Consider the following 20,153-nt stretch of genomic DNA (forward strand, 5'->3'; position numbering starts at 1 on the left):
TTTAAAGTAATTGATTTTTATAATGGGGTTTAGCTGCTTTTCACTGCTGTGTTTATGCCGCTTTACACCCACTTGACTCACTTACAGAGAGATATCAATACATAGGTTTTAAGATTCTTACTAGTCAGATATATTCTTGGGCGGTGAATAGGGGGTGTTGAGTCCAGTTCACTGAGCAAGGAGTAGGTCTTGTCTATTACATATTGGGTTTCTGGAACGGTATCTGAGCTAATTTGAAACCCTTGTTTTATGCATCACCCCACCTCACCTTTCCCGTTAAGCAGCCATAGTGTGTTTTCTAAACGTGTGACTCTGTTCTGTTTTGTAATTCAGTTCAAGGGTAGCGGTTTTGACATTCCCTCTATAAGTGATATCTCATGATAAGTGTCTTTTTCTGTGTGACTTATTTCACTTAGAATCGTCGTACCTAAATCCACTCATCATGCTGCTACTAGCCTTATGACGTTGATTTCATGGCTGAGTGATATTCCATTGTACATAAGGACCACAACTTCTTTATCCATTCTTCTCTTTCCTGGGATATTTAAGGTGTAACGAAGTGGAGGTTCTTGTCAACAGAGCAGCCCAAAACTTTGGGGTGCCTGTGTCTTGCTGATTTTTAGTTTTCCCAATTTATACGCCCATGAGAGGAAGTGCCCTATGGTCTCTAAGCTGAGTTTTTTAGATGTTTCAGGACACACCGTACACTTCTCCAGTGTGGCTGTTGGCAATTTACATCCCGCCCATCCGCGTAGCAAGGCTCCCATTTCTCCAAGGCCTGTCCAGCATTTCTGGTTTTGACACTTTATTCATCATGGCCCTTTTGACCGATGGGAAGCGAGACTTCTTTGTAGCGCTGATTTGCCTTTCCAGGTTGCTTGGTTGGCCAAAAAGGGCGTATGCGTTTTTTCCTGAATATATTCAGGAAAAAACGCATACGCCCTTTTTGGCCAAGGGCATCATTGTCGAGGTTTTGCCGCTTTTCCTCTGCTTTAAAGGCGATTCGAATCTACCTCCTGAAATCTGTTTCCTGCAATTCTGCCTTGCTTTCAAATCCTCTTCGTTGCCTTCCCTCAATATATTTGTGGACGAGAGTTATCATTTCTAAGTCTGCAGGTTTGTGAATTGCAGTGCCCCTGAGCTCCATTCTTCAACTCGCTTTCTTGGGAGCTGGCCGCAAAAGCGCAGGATTGCTTCAGGCCGTATTCTGGTTCCTGGCGGCAGGCTGAGCCTGTGGTTAATTCTTCTTCCTGATGGGAAAATAGAATGACCTGTGCCTGCCCCAACACCTAGAGCTAGTCTCTCATTGGTTCCCCCTCTTCCCGTTCATCCTCAGGACAATTAGCAACCTGTACGGAAAAGGAGGATAAAGGTGCTGATTCTCCAAGGAGGGAGATTGCTAGTAAAGCGGCTGGAATGGTGAACCGGAGCACAAGGAGATGAGAAATGAGGTGCGTTTTAGAAACCTTTCCCGATCACACGGTGTACCATCTTCGGGGTTTCTCATGCATGTTTTCAATGTAGGACGATGCCCTTGAACCTGGAGATTTGGGACCCATGGGATGGGTACCACGCCGTATTACTTTAAAGGGTCTGCGTTTTCTCACCCAACCTCACCAAACCTCTCAGCCCCAAGAGTGTCCACCCTTATGTCTCAATCAGCTGTGGGTCTAGATATGGTCAATCCAGGTGGCATCACAGCCCCTGAACGAATTTTGTAAGAATTTCTCTCTCTTTCACTGTCTTTGTTTCACGGGTTTTGAAACGTAATTGATTTTTATAATGGGGTTTAGCTGCTTTTCACTGCTGTGTTTATGCCGCTTTACACCCATTTGACTCACTTACAGAGAGATATCAATACATAGGTTTTAAGATTCTTACTAGTCAGATATATTCTTGGGCGGTGAATAAGGGGTGTTGAGTCCAGTTCACTGAGCAAGGAGTAGGTCTTGTCTCTTACATATTGGGTTTCTGGAACGGTATCTGAGCTAATTTGAAACCCGTGTTTTATGCATCACCCCACCTCACCTTTCCCGTTAAGCAGCCATAGTGTGTTTTCTAAACGTGTGACTCTGTTCTGTTTTGTAATTCAGTTCAAGGGTAGCGGTTTTTACATTCCCTCTATGAGTGATATCTTATGATAAGTGTCTTTTTCTGTGTGACTTATTTCACTTAGAATCGTCATATCTAAATCCACTCATCATGCTGCTACTAGCCTTATGACATTGATTTCATGGCTGAGTGATATTCCATTGTACATAAGGACCGCAACTTCTTTATCCATTCTTCTCTTTCCTGGGATATTTAAGGTGTAGCGAAGTGGAGGTTCTTGTCAACAGAGTAGCCCAAAACTTTGGGGTGCCTGTGGCTTGCTGAGTTTTAGTTTTCCGAATTTATACGCCCATGAGTGGAAGTGCGCTATGCTCTCTAAGCTGAGTTTTTTAGATGTTTCAGGACACACTGTACACTTCTCCAGAGTGGCTGTTGGCAATTTACATCCCGCCCATCAGCGTAGCAAGGCTCCCATTTCTCCATGGCCTGTCCTGCATTTCTGGTTTTGACACTTTATTCAGCATGGCCCTTTTGACCGATGGGAAGCGAGACTTCTTTGTAGCGCTGATTCGCCTTTCCAGGTTGCTTGGTTGGCCAAAAAGGGCGTATGCGTTTTTTCCTGAATATATTCAGGAAAAAACGCATACGCCCTTTTTGGCCAAGGGCATCATTGTCGAGGTTTTGCCGCTTTTCCTGTGCTTTAAAGGCGATTCGAATCTACCTCCTGAAATCTGTTTCCTGCAATTCTGCCTTGCTTTCAAATCCTCTTCGTTGCCTTCCCTCAATATATTTGTGGACGAGAGTTATCATTTCTAAGACTGCAGGTTTGTGAATTGCAGTGCCCCTGAGCTCCATTCTTCAACTCGCTTTCTTGGGAGCTGGCCGCAAAAGCGCAGGATTGCTTCAGGCCGTATTCTGGTTCCTGGCGGCAGGCTGAGCCTGTGGTTAATTCTTCTTCCTGATGGGAAAATAGAATGACCTGTGCCTGCCCCAACACCTAGAGCTAGTCTCTCATTGGTTCCCCCTCTTCCCGTTCATCCTCAGGACAATTAGCAACCTGTACGGAACAGGAGGATAAAGGTGCTGATTCTCCAAGGAGGGAGATTGCTAGTAAAGCGGCTGGAATGGCGAACCGGAGCACAAGGAGATGAGAAATGAGGTGCGTTTTAGAAACCTTTCCCGATCACACGGTGTACCATCTTCGGGGTTTCTCATGCATGTTTTCAATGTAGGACGATGCCCTTGAACCTGGAGATTTGGGACCCATGGGATGGGTACCACGCCGTATTACTTTAAAGGGTCTGCGTTAGCTCAGCCAACCTCACGAAACCTCTCAGCCCCACGAGTGTCCACCCTTATGTCTCAATCAGCTGTGGGTCTAGATATGGTCAATCCAGGTGGCATCACAGCCCCTGAACGAATTTTGTAAGAATTTCTCTCTCTTTCACTGTCTTTGTTTCACGGGTTTTTTAAAGTAATTGATTTTTATAATGGGGTTTAGCTGCTTTTCACTGCTGTGTTTATGCCGCTTTACACCCACTTGACTCACTTACAGAGAGATATCAATACATAGCTTTTAAGATTCTTACTAGTCAGATATATTCTTGGGCGGTGAATAGGGGGTGTTGAGTCCAGTTCACTGAGCAAGGAGTAGGTCTTGTCTATTACATATTGGGTTTCTGGAACGGTATCTGAGCTAATTTGAAACCCTTGTTTTATGCATCACCCCACCTCACCTTTCCCGTTAAGCAGCCATAGTGTGTTTTCTAAACGTGTGACTCTGTTCTGTTTTGTAATTCAGTTCAAGGGTAGCGGTTTTGACATTCCCTCTATAAGTGATATCTCATGATAAGTGTCTTTTTCTGTGGGACTTATTTCACTTAGAATCGTCGTGCCTAAATCCACTCATCATGCTGCTACTAGCCTTATGACGTTGATTTCATGGCTGAGTGATATTCCATTGTACATAAGGACCACAACTTCTTTATCCATTCTTCTCTTTCCTGGGATATTTAAGGTGTAACGAAGTGGAGGTTCTTGTCAACAGAGCAGCCCAAAACTTTGGGGTGCCTGTGTCTTGCTGATTTTTAGTTTTCCCAATTTATACGCCCATGAGAGGAAGTGCCCTATGGTCTCTAAGCTGAGTTTTTTAGATGTTTCAGGACACACCGTACACTTCTCCAGTGTGGCTGTTGGCAATTTACATCCCGCCCATCCGCGTAGCAAGGCTCCCATTTCTCCAAGGCCTGTCCAGCATTTCTGGTTTTGACACTTTATTCAGCATGGCCCTTTTGACCGATGGGAAGCGAGACTTCTTTGTAGCGCTGATTTGCCTTTCCAGGTTGCTTGGTTGGCCAAAAAGGGCGTATGCGTTTTTTCCTGAATATATTCAGGAAAAAACGCATACGCCCTTTTTGGCCAAGGGCATCATTGTCGAGGTTTTGCCGCTTTTCCTGTGCTTTAAAGGCGATTCGAATCTACCTCCTGAAATCTGTTTCCTGCAATTCTGCCTTGCTTTCAAATCCTCTTCGTTGCCTTCCCTCAATATATTTGTGGACGAGAGTTATCATTTCTAAGACTGCAGGTTTGTGAATTGCAGTGCCCCTGAGCTCCATTCTTCAACTCGCTTTCTTGGGAGCTGGCCGCAAAAGCGCAGGATTGCTTCAGGCCGTATTCTGGTTCCTGGCGGCAGGCTGAGCCTGTGGTTAATTCTTCTTCCTGATGGGAAAATAGAATGACCTGTGCCTGCCCCAACACCTAGAGCTAGTCTCTCATTGGTTCCCCCTCTTCCCGTTCATCCTCAGGACAATTTGCAACCTGTACGGAACAGGAGGATAAAGGTGCTGATTCTCCAAGGAGGGAGATTGCTAGTAAAGCGGCTGGAATGGCGAACCGGAGCACAAGGAGATGAGAAATGAGGTGCGTTTTAGAAACCTTTCCCGATCACACGGTGTACCATCTTCGGGGTTTCTCATGCATGTTTTCAATGTAGGACGATGCCCTTGAACCTGGAGATTTGGGACCCATGGGATGGGTACCACGCCGTATTACTTTAAAGGGTCTGCGTTAGCTCAGCCAACCTCACCAAACCTCTCAGCCCCACGAGTGTCCACCCTTATGTCTCAATCAGCTGTGGGTCTAGATATGGTCAATCCAGGTGGCATCACAGCCCCTGAACGAATTTTGTAAGAATTTCTCTCTCTTTCACTGTCTTTGTTTCACGGGTTTTTTAAAGTAATTGATTTTTATAATGGGGTTTAGCTGCTTTTCACTGCTGTGTTTATGCCGCTTTACACCCACTTGACTCACTTACAGAGAGATATCAATACATAGGTTTTAAGATTCTTACTAGTCAGATATATTCTTGGGCGGTGAATAGGGGGTGTTGAGTCCAGTTCACTGAGCAAGGAGTAGGTCTTGTCTATTACATATTGGGTTTCTGGAACGGTATCTGAGCTAATTTGAAACCCTTGTTTTATGCATCACCCCACCTCACCTTTCCCGTTAAGCAGCCATAGTGTGTTTTCTAAACGTGTGACTCTGTTCTGTTTTGTAATTCAGTTCAAGGGTAGCGGTTTTGACATTCCCTCTATAAGTGATATCTCATGATAAGTGTCTTTTTCTGTGTGACTTATTTCACTTAGAATCGTCGTACCTAAATCCACTCATCATGCTGCTACTAGCCTTATGACGTTGATTTCATGGCTGAGTGATATTCCATTGTACATAAGGACCGCAACTTCTTTATCCATTCTTCTCTTTCCTGGGATATTTAAGGTGTAACGAAGTGGAGGTTCTTGTCAACAGAGCAGCCCAAAACTTTGGGGTGCCTGTGTCTTGCTGATTTTTAGTTTTCCCAATTTATACGCCCATGAGAGGAAGTGCCCTATGGTCTCTAAGCTGAGTTTTTTAGATGTTTCAGGACACACCGTACACTTCTCCAGTGTGGCTGTTGGCAATTTACATCCCGCCCATCCGCGTAGCAAGGCTCCCATTTCTCCAAGGCCTGTCCAGCATTTCTGGTTTTGACACTTTATTCAGCATGGCCCTTTTGACCGATGGGAAGCGAGACTTCTTTGTAGCGCTGATTTGCCTTTCCAGGTTGCTTGGTTGGCCAAAAAGGGCGTATGCGTTTTTTCCTGAATATATTCAGGAAAAAACGCATACGCCCTTTTTGGCCAAGGGCATCATTGTCGAGGTTTTGCCGCTTTTCCTGTGCTTTAAAGGTGATTCGAATCTACCTCCTGAAATCTGTTTCCTGCAATTCTGCCTTGCTTTCAAATCCTCTTCGTTGCCTTCCCTCAATATATTTGTGGACGAGAGTTATCATTTCTAAGACTGCAGGTTTGTGAATTGCAGTGCCCCTGAGCTCCATTCTTCAACTCGCTTTCTTGGGAGCTGGCCGCAAAAGCGCAGGATTGCTTCAGGCCGTATTCTGGTTCCTGGCGGCAGGCTGAGCCTGTGGTTAATTCTTCTTCCTGATGGGAAAATAGAATGACCTGTGCCTGCCCCAACACCTAGAGCTAGTCTCTCATTGGTTCCCCCTCTTCCCGTTCATCCTCAGGACAATTTGCAACCTGTACGGAACAGGAGGATAAAGGTGCTGATTCTCCAAGGAGGGAGATTGCTAGTAAAGCGGCTGGAATGGCGAACCGGAGCACAAGGAGATGAGAAATGAGGTGCGTTTTAGAAACCTTTCCCGATCACACGGTGTACCATCTTCGGGGTTTCTCATGCATGTTTTCAATGTAGGACGATGCCCTTGAACCTGGAGATTTGGGACCCATGGGATGGGTACCACGCCGTATTACTTTAAAGGGTCTGCGTTAGCTCAGCCAACCTCACCAAACCTCTCAGCCCCACGAGTGTCCACCGTTATGTCTCAATCAGCTGTGGGTCTAGATATGGTCAATCCAGGTGGCATCACAGCCCCTGAACGAATTTTGTAAGAATTTCTCTCTCTTTCACTGTCTTTGTTTCACGGGTTTTGAAACGTAATTGATTTTTATAATGGGGTTTAGCTGCTTTTCACTGCTGTGTTTATGCCGCTTTACACCCACTTGACTCACTTACAGAGAGATATCAATACATAGGTTTTAAGATTCTTACTAGTCAGATATATTCTTGGGCGGTGAATAGGGGGTGTTGAGTCCAGTTCACTGAGCAAGGAGTAGGTCTTGTCTATTACATATTGGGTTTCTGGAACGGTATCTGAGCTAATTTGAAACCCTTGTTTTATGCATCACCCCACCTCACCTTTCCCGTTAAGCAGCCATAGTGTGTTTTCTAAACGTGTGACTCTGTTCTGTTTTGTAATTCAGTTCAAGGGTAGCGGTTTTGACATTCCCTCTATAAGTGATATCTCATGATAAGTGTCTTTTTCTGTGTGACTTATTTCACTTAGAATCGTCGTACCTAAATCCACTCATCATGCTGCTACTAGCCTTATGACGTTGATTTCATGGCTGAGTGATATTCCATTGTACATAAGGACCACAACTTCTTTATCCATTCTTCTCTTTCCTGGGATATTTAAGGTGTAACGAAGTGGAGGTTCTTGTCAACAGAGCAGCCCAAAACTTTGGGGTGCCTGTGTCTTGCTGATTTTTAGTTTTCCCAATTTATACGCCCATGAGAGGAAGTGCCCTATGGTCTCTAAGCTGAGTTTTTTAGATGTTTCAGGACACACCGTACACTTCTCCAGTGTGGCTGTTGGCAATTTACATCCCGCCCATCAGCGTAGCAAGGCTCCCATTTCTCCAAGGCCTGTCCAGCATTTCTGGTTTTGACACTTTATTCAGCATGGCCCTTTTGACCGATGGGAAGCGAGACTTCTTTGTAGCGCTGATTTGCCTTTCCAGGTTGCTTGGTTGGCCAAAAAGGGCGTATGCGTTTTTTCCTGAATATATTCAGGAAAAAACGCATACGCCCTTTTTGGCCAAGGGCATCATTGTCGAGGTTTTGCCGCTTTTCCTGTGCTTTAAAGGCGATTCGAATCTACCTCCTGAAATCTGTTTCCTGCAATTCTGCCTTGCTTTCAAATCCTCTTCGTTGCCTTCCCTCAATATATTTGTGGACGAGAGTTATCATTTCTAAGACTGCAGGTTTGTGAATTGCAGTGCCCCTGAGCTCCATTCTTCAACTCGCTTTCTTGGGAGCTGGCCGCAAAAGCGCAGGATTGCTTCAGGCCGTATTCTGGTTCCTGGCGGCAGGCTGAGCCTGTGGTTAATTCTTCTTCCTGATGGGAAAATAGAATGACCTGTGCCTGCCCCAACACCTAGAGCTAGTCTCTCATTGGTTCCCCCTCTTCCCGTTCATCCTCAGGACAATTTGCAACCTGTACGGAACAGGAGGATAAAGGTGCTGATTCTCCAAGGAGGGAGATTGCTAGTAAAGCGGCTGGAATGGCGAACCGGAGCACAAGGAGATGAGAAATGAGGTGCGTTTTAGAAACCTTTCCCGATCACACGGTGTACCATCTTCGGGGTTTCTCATGCATGTTTTCAATGTAGGACGATGCCCTTGAACCTGGAGATTTGGGACCCATGGGATGGGTACCACGCCGTATTACTTTAAAGGGTCTGCGTTAGCTCAGCCAACCTCACCAAACCTCTCAGCCCCACGAGTGTCCACCCTTATGTCTCAATCAGCTGTGGGTCTAGATATGGTCAATCCAGGTGGCATCACAGCCCCTGAACGAATTTTGTAAGAATTTCTCTCTCTTTCACTGTCTTTGTTTCACGGGTTTTGAAACGTAATTTATTTTTATAATGGGATTTAGCTGCTTTTCACTGCTGTGTTTATGCCGCTTTACACCCATTTGACTCATTTACAGAGAGATATCAATACATAGGTTTTAAGATTCTTACTAGTCAGATATATTCTTGGGCGGTGAATAGGGGGTGTTGAGTCCAGTTCACTGAGCAAGGAGTAGGTCTTGTCTCTTACATATTGGGTTTCTGGAACGGTATCTGAGCTAATTTGAAACCCGTGTTTTATGCATCACCCCACCTCACCTTTCCCGTTAAGCAGCCATAGTGTGTTTTCTAAACGTGTGACTCTGTTCTGTTTTGTAATTCAGTTCAAGGGTAGCGGTTTTTACATTCCCTCTATGAGTGATATCTTATGATAAGTGTCGTTTTCTGTGTGACTTATTTCACTTAGAATCGTCATATCTAAATCCACTCATCATGCTGCTACTAGCCTTATGACATTGATTTCATGGCTGAGTGATATTCCATTGTACATAAGGACCGCAACTTCTTTATCCATTCTTCTCTTTCCTGGGATATTTAAGGTGTAGCGAGGTGGAGGTTCTTGTCAACAGAGTAGCCCAAAACTTTGAGGTGCCTGTGGCTTGCTGAGTTTTAGTTTTCCGAATTTATACGCCCATGAGTGGAAGTGCGCTATGCTCTCTAAGCTGAGTTTTTTAGATGTTTCAGGACACACTGTACACTTCTCCAGAGTGGCTGTTGGCAATTTACATCCCGCCCATCAGCGTAGCAAGGCTCCCATTTCTCCATGGCCTGTCCTGCATTTCTGGTTTTGACACTTTATTCAGCATGGCCCTTTTGACCGATGGGAAGCGAGACTTCTTTGTAGCGCTGATTCGCCTTTCCAGGTTGCTTGGTTGGCCAAAAAGGGCGTATGCGTTTTTTCCTGAATATATTCAGGAAAAAACGCATACGCCCTTTTTGGCCAAGGGCATCATTGTCGAGGTTTTGCCGCTTTTCCTGTGCTTTAAAGGCGATTCGAATCTACCTCCTGAAATCTGTTTCCTGCAATTCTGCCTTGCTTTCAAATCCTCTTCGTTGCCTTCCCTCAATATATTTGTGGACGAGAGTTATCATTTCTAAGTCTGCAAGTTTGTGAATTGCAGTGCCCCTGAGCTCCATTCTTCAACTCGCTTTCTTGGGAGCTGGCCGCAAAAGCGCAGGATTGCTTCAGGCCGTATTCTGGTTCCTGGCGGCAGGCTGAGCCTGTGGTTAATTCTTCTTCCTGATGGGAAAATAGAATGACCTGTGCCTGCCCCAACACCTAGAGCTAGTCTCTCATTGGTTCCCCCTCTTCCCGTTCATCCTCAGGACAATTAGCAACCTGTACGGAACAGGAGAATAAAGGTGCTGATTCTCCAAGGAGGGAGATTGCTAGTAAAGCGGCTGGAATGGCGAACCGGAGCACAAGGAGATGAGAAATGAGGTGCGTTTTAGAAACCTTTCCCGATCACACGGTGTACCATCTTCGGGGTTTCTCATGCATGTTTTCAATGTAGGACGATGCCCTTGAACCTGGAGATTTGGGACCCATGGGATGGGTACCACGCCGTATTACTTTAAAGGGTCTGCGTTAGCTCAGCCAACCTCACCAAACCTCTCAGCCCCACGAGTGTCCACCCTTATGTCTCAATCAGCTGTGGGTCTAGATATGGTCAATCCAGGTGGCATCACAGCCCCTGAACGAATTTTGTAAGAATTTCTCTCTCTTTCACTGTCTTTGTTTCACGGGTTTTTTAAAGTAATTGATTTTTATAATGGGGTTTAGCTGCTTTTCACTGCTGTGTTTATGCCGCTTTACACCCACTTGACTCACTTACAGAGAGATATCAATACATAGGTTTTAAGATTCTTACTAGTCAGATATATTCTTGGGCGGTGAATAGGGGGTGTTGAGTCCAGTTCACTGAGCAAGGAGTAGGTCTTGTCTATTACATATTGGGTTTCTGGAACGGTATCTGAGCTAATTTGAAACCCTTGTTTTATGCATCACCCCACCTCACCTTTCCCGTTAAGCAGCCATAGTGTGTTTTCTAAACGTGTGACTCTGTTCTGTTTTGTAATTCAGTTCAAGGGTAGCGGTTTTGACATTCCCTCTATAAGTGATATCTCATGATAAGTGTCTTTTTCTGTGTGACTTATTTCACTTAGAATCGTCGTACCTAAATCCACTCATCATGCTGCTACTAGCCTTATGACGTTGATTTCATGGCTGAGTGATATTCCATTGTACATAAGGACCGCAACTTCTTTATCCATTCTTCTCTTTCCTGGGATATTTAAGGTGTAACGAAGTGGAGGTTCTTGTCAACAGAGCAGCCCAAAACTTTGGGGTGCCTGTGTCTTGCTGATTTTTAGTTTTCCCAATTTATACGCCCATGAGAGGAAGTGCCCTATGGTCTCTAAGCTGAGTTTTTTAGATGTTTCAGGACACACCGTACACTTCTCCAGTGTGGCTGTTGGCAATTTACATCCCGCCCATCAGTGTAGCAAGGCTCCCATTTCTCCAAGGCCTGTCCAGCATTTCTGGTTTTGACACTTTATTCAGCATGGCCCTTTTGACCGATGGGAAGCGAGACTTCTTTGTAGCGCTGATTTGCCTTTCCAGGTTGCTTGGTTGGCCAAAAAGGGCGTATGCGTTTTTTCCTGAATATATTCAGGAAAAAACGCATACGCCCTTTTTGGCCAAGGGCATCATTGTCGAGGTTTTGCCGCTTTTCCTGTGCTTTAAAGGTGATTCGAATCTACCTCCTGAAATCTGTTTCCTGCAATTCTGCCTTGCTTTCAAATCCTCTTCGTTGCCTTCCCTCAATATATTTGTGGACGAGAGTTATCATTTCTAAGACTGCAGGTTTGTGAATTGCAGTGCCCCTGAGCTCCATTCTTCAACTCGCTTTCTTGGGAGCTGGCCGCAAAAGCGCAGGATTGCTTCAGGCCGTATTCTGGTTCCTGGCGGCAGGCTGAGCCTGTGGTTAATTCTTCTTCCTGATGGGAAAATAGAATGACCTGTGCCTGCCCCAACACCTAGAGCTAGTCTCTCATTGGTTCCCCCTCTTCCCGTTCATCCTCAGGACAATTTGCAACCTGTACGGAACAGGAGGATAAAGGTGCTGATTCTCCAAGGAGGGAGATTGCTAGTAAAGCGGCTGGAATGGCGAACCGGAGCACAAGGAGATGAGAAATGAGGTGCGTTTTAGAAACCTTTCCCGATCACACGGTGTACCATCTTCGGGGTTTCTCATGCATGTTTTCAATGTAGGACGATGCCCTTGAACCTGGAGATTTGGGACCCATGGGATGGGTACCACGCCGTATTACTTTAAAGGGTCTGCGTTAGCTCAGCCAACCTCACCAAACCTCTCAGCCCCACGAGTGTCCACCGTTATGTCTCAATCAGCTGTGGGTCTAGATATGGTCAATCCAGGTGGCATCACAGCCCCTGAACGAATTTTGTAAGAATTTCTCTCTCTTTCACTGTCTTTGTTTCACGGGTTTTTTAAAATAATTGATTTTTATAATGGGGTTTAGCTGCTTTTCACTGCTGTGTTTATGCCGCTTTACACCCACTTGACTCACTTACAGAGAGATATCAATACATAGGTTTTAAGATTCTTACTAGTCAGATATATTCTTGGGCGGTGAATAGGGGGTGTTGAGTCCAGTTCACTGAGCAAGGAGTAGGTCTTGTCTATTACATATTGGGTTTCTGGAACGGTATCTGAGCTAATTTGAAACCCTTGTTTTATGCATCACCCCACCTCACCTTTCCCGTTAAGCAGCCATAGTGTGTTTTCTAAACGTGTGACTCTGTTCTGTTTTGTAATTCAGTTCAAGGGTAGCGGTTTTGACATTCCCTCTATAAGTGATATCTCATGATAAGTGTCTTTTTCTGTGTGACTTATTTCACTTAGAATCGTCGTACCTAAATCCACTCATCATGCTGCTACTAGCCTTATGACGTTGATTTCATGGCTGAGTGATATTCCATTGTACATAAGGACCACAACTTCTTTATCCATTCTTCTCTTTCCTGGGATATTTAAGGTGTAACGAAGTGGAGGTTCTTGTCAACAGAGCAGCCCAAAACTTTGGGGTGCCTGTGTCTTGCTGATTTTTAGTTTTCCCAATTTATACGCCCATGAGAGGAAGTGCCCTATGGTCTCTAAGCTGAGTTTTTTAGATGTTTCAGGACACACCGTACACTTCTCCAGTGTGGCTGTTGGCAATTTACATCCCGCCCATCAGCGTAGCAAGGCTCCCATTTCTCCAAGGCCTGTCCAGCATTTCTGGTTTTGACACTTTATTCAGCATGGCCCTTTTGACCGATGGGAAGCGAGACTTCTTTGTAGCGCTGATTTGCCTTTCCAGGTTGCTTGGTTGGCCAAAAAGGGCGTATGCGTTTTTTCCTGAATATATTCAGGAAAAAACGCATACGCCCTTTTTGGCCAAGGGCATCATTGTCGAGGTTTTGCCGCTTTTCCTGTGCTTTAAAGGCGATTCGAATCTACCTCCTGAAATCTGTTTCCTGCAATTCTGCCTTGCTTTCAAATCCTCTTCGTTGCCTTCCCTCAATATATTTGTGGACGAGAGTTATCATTTCTAAGACTGCAGGTTTGTGAATTGCAGTGCCCCTGAGCTCCATTCTTCAACTCGCTTTCTTGGGAGCTGGCCGCAAAAGCGCAGGATTGCTTCAGGCCGTATTCTGGTTCCTGGCGGCAGGCTGAGCCTGTGGTTAATTCTTCTTCCTGATGGGAAAATAGAATGACCTGTGCCTGCCCCAACACCTAGAGCTAGTCTCTCATTGGTTCCCCCTCTTCCCGTTCATCCTCAGGACAATTTGCAACCTGTACGGAACAGGAGGATAAAGGTGCTGATTCTCCAAGGAGGGAGATTGCTAGTAAAGCGGCTGGAATGGCGAACCGGAGCACAAGGAGATGAGAAATGAGGTGCGTTTTAGAAACCTTTCCCGATCACACGGTGTACCATCTTCGGGGTTTCTCATGCATGTTTTCAATGTAGGACGATGCCCTTGAACCTGGAGATTTGGGACCCATGGGATGGGTACCACGCCGTATTACTTTAAAGGGTCTGCGTTAGCTCAGCCAACCTCACCAAACCTCTCAGCCCCACGAGTGTCCACCCTTATGTCTCAATCAGCTGTGGGTCTAGATATGGTCAATCCAGGTGGCATCACAGCCCCTGAACGAATTTTGTAAGAATTTCTCTCTCTTTCACTGTCTTTGTTTCACGGGTTTTGAAACGTAATTGATTTTTATAATGGGGTTTAGCTGCTTTTCACTGCTGTGTTTATGCCGCTTTACACCCATTTGACTCATTTACAGAGAGATATCAATACATAGGTTTTAAGATTCTTACTAGTCAGATATATTCTTGGGCGGTGAATAGGGGGTGTTGAGTCCAGTTCACTGAGCAAGGAGTAGGTCTTGTCTATTACATATTGGGTTTCTGGAACGGTATCTGAGCTAATTTGAAACCCGTGTTTTATGCATCACCCCACCTCACCTTTCCCGTTAAGCAGCCATAGTGTGTTTTCTAAACGTGTGACTCTGTTCTGTTTTGTAATTCAGTTCAAGGGTAGCGGTTTTTACATTCCCTCTATGAGTGATATCTTATGATAAGTGTCTTTTTCTGTGTGACTTATTTCACTTAGAATCGTCATATCTAAATCCACTCATCATGCTGCTACTAGCCTTATGACATTGATTTCATGGCTGAGTGATATTCCATTGTACATAAGGACCGCAACTTCTTTATCCATTCTTCTCTTTCCTGGGATATTTAAGGTGTAGCGAAGTGGAGGTTCTTGTCAACAGAGTAGCCCAAAACTTTGGGGTGCCTGTGGCTTGCTGAGTTTTAGTTTTCCGAATTTATACGCCCATGAGTGGAAGTGCGCTATGCTCTCTAAGCTGAGTTTTTTAGATGTTTCAGGACACACTGTACACTTCTCCAGAGTGGCTGTTGGCAATTTACATCCCGCCCATCAGCGTAGCAAGGCTCCCATTTCTCCATGGCCTGTCCTGCATTTCTGGTTTTGACACTTTATTCAGCATGGCCCTTTTGACCGATGGGAAGCGAGACTTCTTTGTAGCGCTGATTCGCCTTTCCAGGTTGCTTGGTTGGCCAAAAAGGGCGTATGCGTTTTTTCCTGAATATATTCAGGAAAAAACGCATACGCCCTTTTTGGCCAAGGGCATCATTGTCGAGGTTTTGCCGCTTTTCCTCTGCTTTAAAGGCGATTCGAATCTACCTCCTGAAATCTGTTTCCTGCAATTCTGCCTTGCTTTCAAATCCTCTTCGTTGCCTTCCCTCAATATATTTGTGGACGAGAGTTATCATTTCTAAGTCTGCAGGTTTGTGAATTGCAGTGCCCCTGAGCTCCATTCTTCAACTCGCTTTCTTGGGAGCTGGCCGCAAAAGCGCAGGATTGCTTCAGGCCGTATTCTGGTTCCTGGCGGCAGGCTGAGCCTGTGGTTAATTCTTCTTCCTGATGGGAAAATAGAATGACCTGTGCCTGCCCCAACACCTAGAGCTAGTCTCTCATTGGTTCCCCCTCTTCCCGTTCATCCTCAGGACAATTAGCAACCTGTACGGAACAGGAGAATAAAGGTGCTGATTCTCCAAGGAGGGAGATTGCTAGTAAAGCGGCTGGAATGGCGAACCGGAGCACAAGGAGATGAGAAATGAGGTGCGTTTTAGAAACCTTTCCCGATCACACGGTGTACCATCTTCGGGGTTTCTCATGCATGTTTTCAATGTAGGACGATGCCCTTGAACCTGGAGATTTGGGACCCATGGGATGGGTACCACGCCGTATTACTTTAAAGGGTCTGCGTTAGCTCAGCCAACCTCACCAAACCTCTCAGCCCCACGAGTGTCCACCCTTATGTCTCAATCAGCTGTGGGTCTAGATATGGTCAATCCAGGTGGCATCACAGCCCCTGAACGAATTTTGTAAGAATTTCTCTCTCTTTCACTGTCTTTGTTTCACGGGTTTTTTAAAGTAATTGATTTTTATAATGGGGTTTAGCTGCTTTTCACTGCTGTGTTTATGCCGCTTTACACCCACTTGACTCACTTACAGAGAGATATCAATACATAGGTTTTAAGATTCTTACTAGTCAGATATATTCTTGGGCGGTGAATAGGGGGTGTTGAGTCCAGTTCACTGAGCAAGGAGTAGGTCTTGTCTATTACATATTGGGTTTCTGGAACGGTATCTGAGCTAATTTGAAACCCTTGTTTTATGCATCACCCCACCTCACCTTTCCCGTTAAGCAGCCATAGTGTGTTTTCTAAACGTGTGACTCTGTTCTGTTTTGTAATTCAGTTCAAGGGTAGCGGTTTTGACATTCCCTCTATAAGTGATATCTCATGATAAGTGTCTTTTTCTGTGTGACTTATTTCACTTAGAATCGTCGTACCTAAATCCACTCATCATGCTGCTACTAGCCTTATGACGTTGATTTCATGGCTGAGTGATATTCCATTGTACATAAGGACCACAACTTCTTTATCCATTCTTCTCTTTCCTGGGATATTTAAGGTGTAACGAAGTGGAGGTTCTTGTCAACAGAGCAGCCCAAAACTTTGGGGTGCCTGTGTCTTGCTGATTTTTAGTTTTCCCAATTTATACGCCCATGAGAGGAAGTGCCCTATGGTCTCTAAGCTGAGTTTTTTAGATGTTTCAGGACACACCGTACACTTCTCCAGTGTGGCTGTTGGCAATTTACATCCCGCCCATCAGCGTAGCAAGGCTCCCATTTCTCCAAGGCCTGTCCAGCATTTCTGCTTTTGACACTTTATTCAGCATGGCCCTTTTGACCGATGGGAAGCGAGACTTCTTTGTAGCGCTGATTTGCCTTTCCAGGTTGCTTGGTTGGCCAAAAAGGGCGTATGCGTTTTTTCCTGAATATATTCAGGAAAAAACGCATACGCCCTTTTTGGCCAAGGGCATCATTGTCGAGGTTTTACCGCTTTTCCTGTGCTTTAAAGGCGATTCGAATCTACCTCCTGAAATCTGTTTCCTGCAATTCTGCCTTGCTTTCAAATCCTCTTCGTTGCCTTCCCTCAATATATTTGTGGACGAGAGTTATCATTTCTAAGTCTGCAGGTTTGTGAATTGCAGTGCCCCTGAGCTCCATTCTTCAACTCGCTTTCTTGGGAGCTGACCGCAAAAGCGCAGGATTGCTTCAGGCCGTATTCTGGTTCCTGGCGGCAGGCTGAGCCTGTGGTTAATTCTTCTTCCTGATGGGAAAATAGAATGACCTGTGCCTGCCCCAACACCTAGAGCTAGTCTCTCATTGGTTCCCCCTCTTCCCGTTCATCCTCAGGACAATTAGCAACCTGTACGGAACAGGAGGATAAAGGTGCTGATTCTCCAAGGAGGGAGATTGCTAGTAAAGCGGCTGGAATGGCGAACCAGAGCACAAGGAGATGAGAAATGAGGTGCGTTTTAGAAACCTTTCCCGATCACACGGTGTACCATCTTCGGGGTTTCTCATGCATGTTTTCAATGTAGGACGATGCCCTTGAACCTGGAGATTTGGGACCCATGGGATGGGTACCACGCCGTATTACTTTAAAGGGTCTGCGTTAGCTCAGCCAACCTCACCAAACCTCTCAGCCCCACGAGTGTCCACCCTTATGTCTCAATCAGCTGTGGGTCTAGATATGGTCAATCCAGGTGGCATCACAGCCCCTGAACGAATTTTGTAAGAATTTCTCTCTCTTTCACTGTCTTTGTTTCACGGGTTTTTTAAAGTAATTGATTTTTATAATGGGGTTTAGCTGCTTTTCACTGCTGTGTTTATGCCGCTTTACACCCACTTGACTCACTTACAGAGAGATATCAATACATAGGTTTTAAGATTCTTACTAGTCAGATATATTCTTGGGCGGTGAATAGGGGGTGTTGAGTCCAGTTCACTGAGCAAGGAGTAGGTCTTGTCTATTACATATTGGGTTTCTGGAACGGTATCTGAGCTAATTTGAAACCCTTGTTTTATGCATCACCCCACCTCACCTTTCCCGTTAAGCAGCCATAGTGTGTTTTCTAAACGTGTGACTCTGTTCTGTTTTGTAATTCAGTTCAAGGGTAGCGGTTTTGACATTCCCTCTATAAGTGATATCTCATGATAAGTGTCTTTTTCTGTGTGACTTATTTCACTTAGAATCGTCGTACCTAAATCCACTCATCATGCTGCTACTAGCCTTATGACGTTGATTTCATGGCTGAGTGATATTCCATTGTACATAAGGACCACAACTTCTTTATCCATTCTTCTCTTTCCTGGGATATTTAAGGTGTAACGAAGTGGAGGTTCTTGTCAACAGAGCAGCCCAAAACTTTGGGGTGCCTGTGTCTTGCTGATTTTTAGTTTTCCCAATTTATACGCCCATGAGAGGAAGTGCCCTATGGTCTCTAAGCTGAGTTTTTTAGATGTTTCAGGACACACCGTACACTTCTCCAGTGTGGCTGTTGGCAATTTACATCCCGCCCATCAGCGTAGCAAGGCTCCCATTTCTCCAAGGCCTGTCCAGCATTTCTGGTTTTGACACTTTATTCAGCATGGCCCTTTTGACCGATGGGAAGCGAGACTTCTTTGTAGCGCTGATTTGCCTTTCCAGGTTGCTTGGTTGGCCAAAAAGGGCGTATGCGTTTTTTCCTGAATATATTCAGGAAAAAACGCATACGCCCTTTTTGGCCAAGGGCATCATTGTCGAGGTTTTGCCGCTTTTCCTGTGCTTTAAAGGCGATTCGAATCTACCTCCTGAAATCTGTTTCCTGCAATTCTGCCTTGCTTTCAAATCCTCTTCGTTGCCTTCCCTCAATATATTTGTGGACGAGAGTTATCATTTCTAAGTCTGCAGGTTTGTGAATTGCAGTGCCCCTGAGCTCCATTCTTCAACTCGCTTTCTTGGGAGCTGGCCGCAAAAGCGCAGGATTGCTTCAGGCCGTATTCTGGTTCCTGGCGGCAGGCTGAGCCTGTGGTTAATTCTTCTTCCTGATGGGAAAATAGAATGACCTGTGCCTGCCCCAACACCTAGAGCTAGTCTCTCATTGGTTCCCCCTCTTCCCGTTCATCCTCAGGACAATTAGCAACCTGTACGGAACAGGAGGATAAAGGTGCTGATTCTCCAAGGAGGGAGATTGCTAGTAAAGCGGCTGGAATGGTGAACCGGAGCACAAGGAGATGAGAAATGAGGTGCGTTTTAGAAACCTTTCCCGATCACACGGTGTACCATCTTCGGGGTTTCTCATGCATGTTTTCAATGTAGGACGATGCCCTTGAACCTGGAGATTTGGGACCCATGGGATGGGTACCACGCCGTATTACTTTAAAGGGTCTGCGTTTTCTCACCCAACCTCACCAAACCTCTCAGCCTCAAGAGTGTCCACCCTTATGTCTCAATCAGCTGTGGGTCTAGATATGGTCAATCCAGGTGGCATCACAGCCCCTGAACGAATTTTGTAAGAATTTCTCTCTCTTTCACTGTCTTTGTTTCACGGGATTTGAAACGTAATTGATTTTTATAATGGGGTTTAGCTGCTTTTCACTGCTGTGTTTATGCCGCTTTACACCCATTTGACTCACTTACAGAGAGATATCAATTCATAGGTTTTAAGATTCTTACTAGTCAGATATATTCTTGGGCGGTGAATAGGGGGTGTTGAGTCCAGTTCACTGAGCAAGGAGTAGGTCTTGTCTATTACATATTGGGTTTCTGGAACGGTATCTGAGCTAATTTGAAACCCGTGTTTTATGCATCACCCCACCTCACCTTTCCCGTTAAGCAGCCATAGTGTGTTTTCTAAACGTGTGACTCTGTTCTGTTTTGTAATTCAGTTCAAGGGTAGCGGTTTTTACATTCCCTCTATGAGTGATATCTTATGATAAGTGTCTTTTTCTGTGTGACTTATTTCACTTAGAATCGTCATATCTAAATCCACTCATCATGCTGCTACTAGCCTTATGACATTGATTTCATGGCTGAGTGATATTCCATTGTACATAAGGACCGCAACTTCTTTATCCATTCTTCTCTTTCCTGGGATATTTAAGGTGTAGCGAAGTGGAGGTTCTTGTCAACAGAGTAGCCCAAAACTTTGGGGTGCCTGTGGCTTGCTGAGTTTTAGTTTTCCGAATTTATACGCCCATGAGTGGAAGTGCGCTATGCTCTCTAAGCTGAGTTTTTTAGATGTTTCAGGACACACTGTACACTTCTCCAGAGTGGCTGTTGGCAATTTACATCCCGCCCATCAGCGTAGCAAGGCTCCCATTTCTCCATGGCCTGTCCTGCATTTCT

The sequence above is a fragment of the Balaenoptera borealis genome (assembly GCF_965194805.1).
Source record: "Balaenoptera borealis genome assembly, chromosome: 9".
NCBI classification, from domain to species: domain Eukaryota; kingdom Metazoa; phylum Chordata; class Mammalia; order Artiodactyla; family Balaenopteridae; genus Balaenoptera; species Balaenoptera borealis.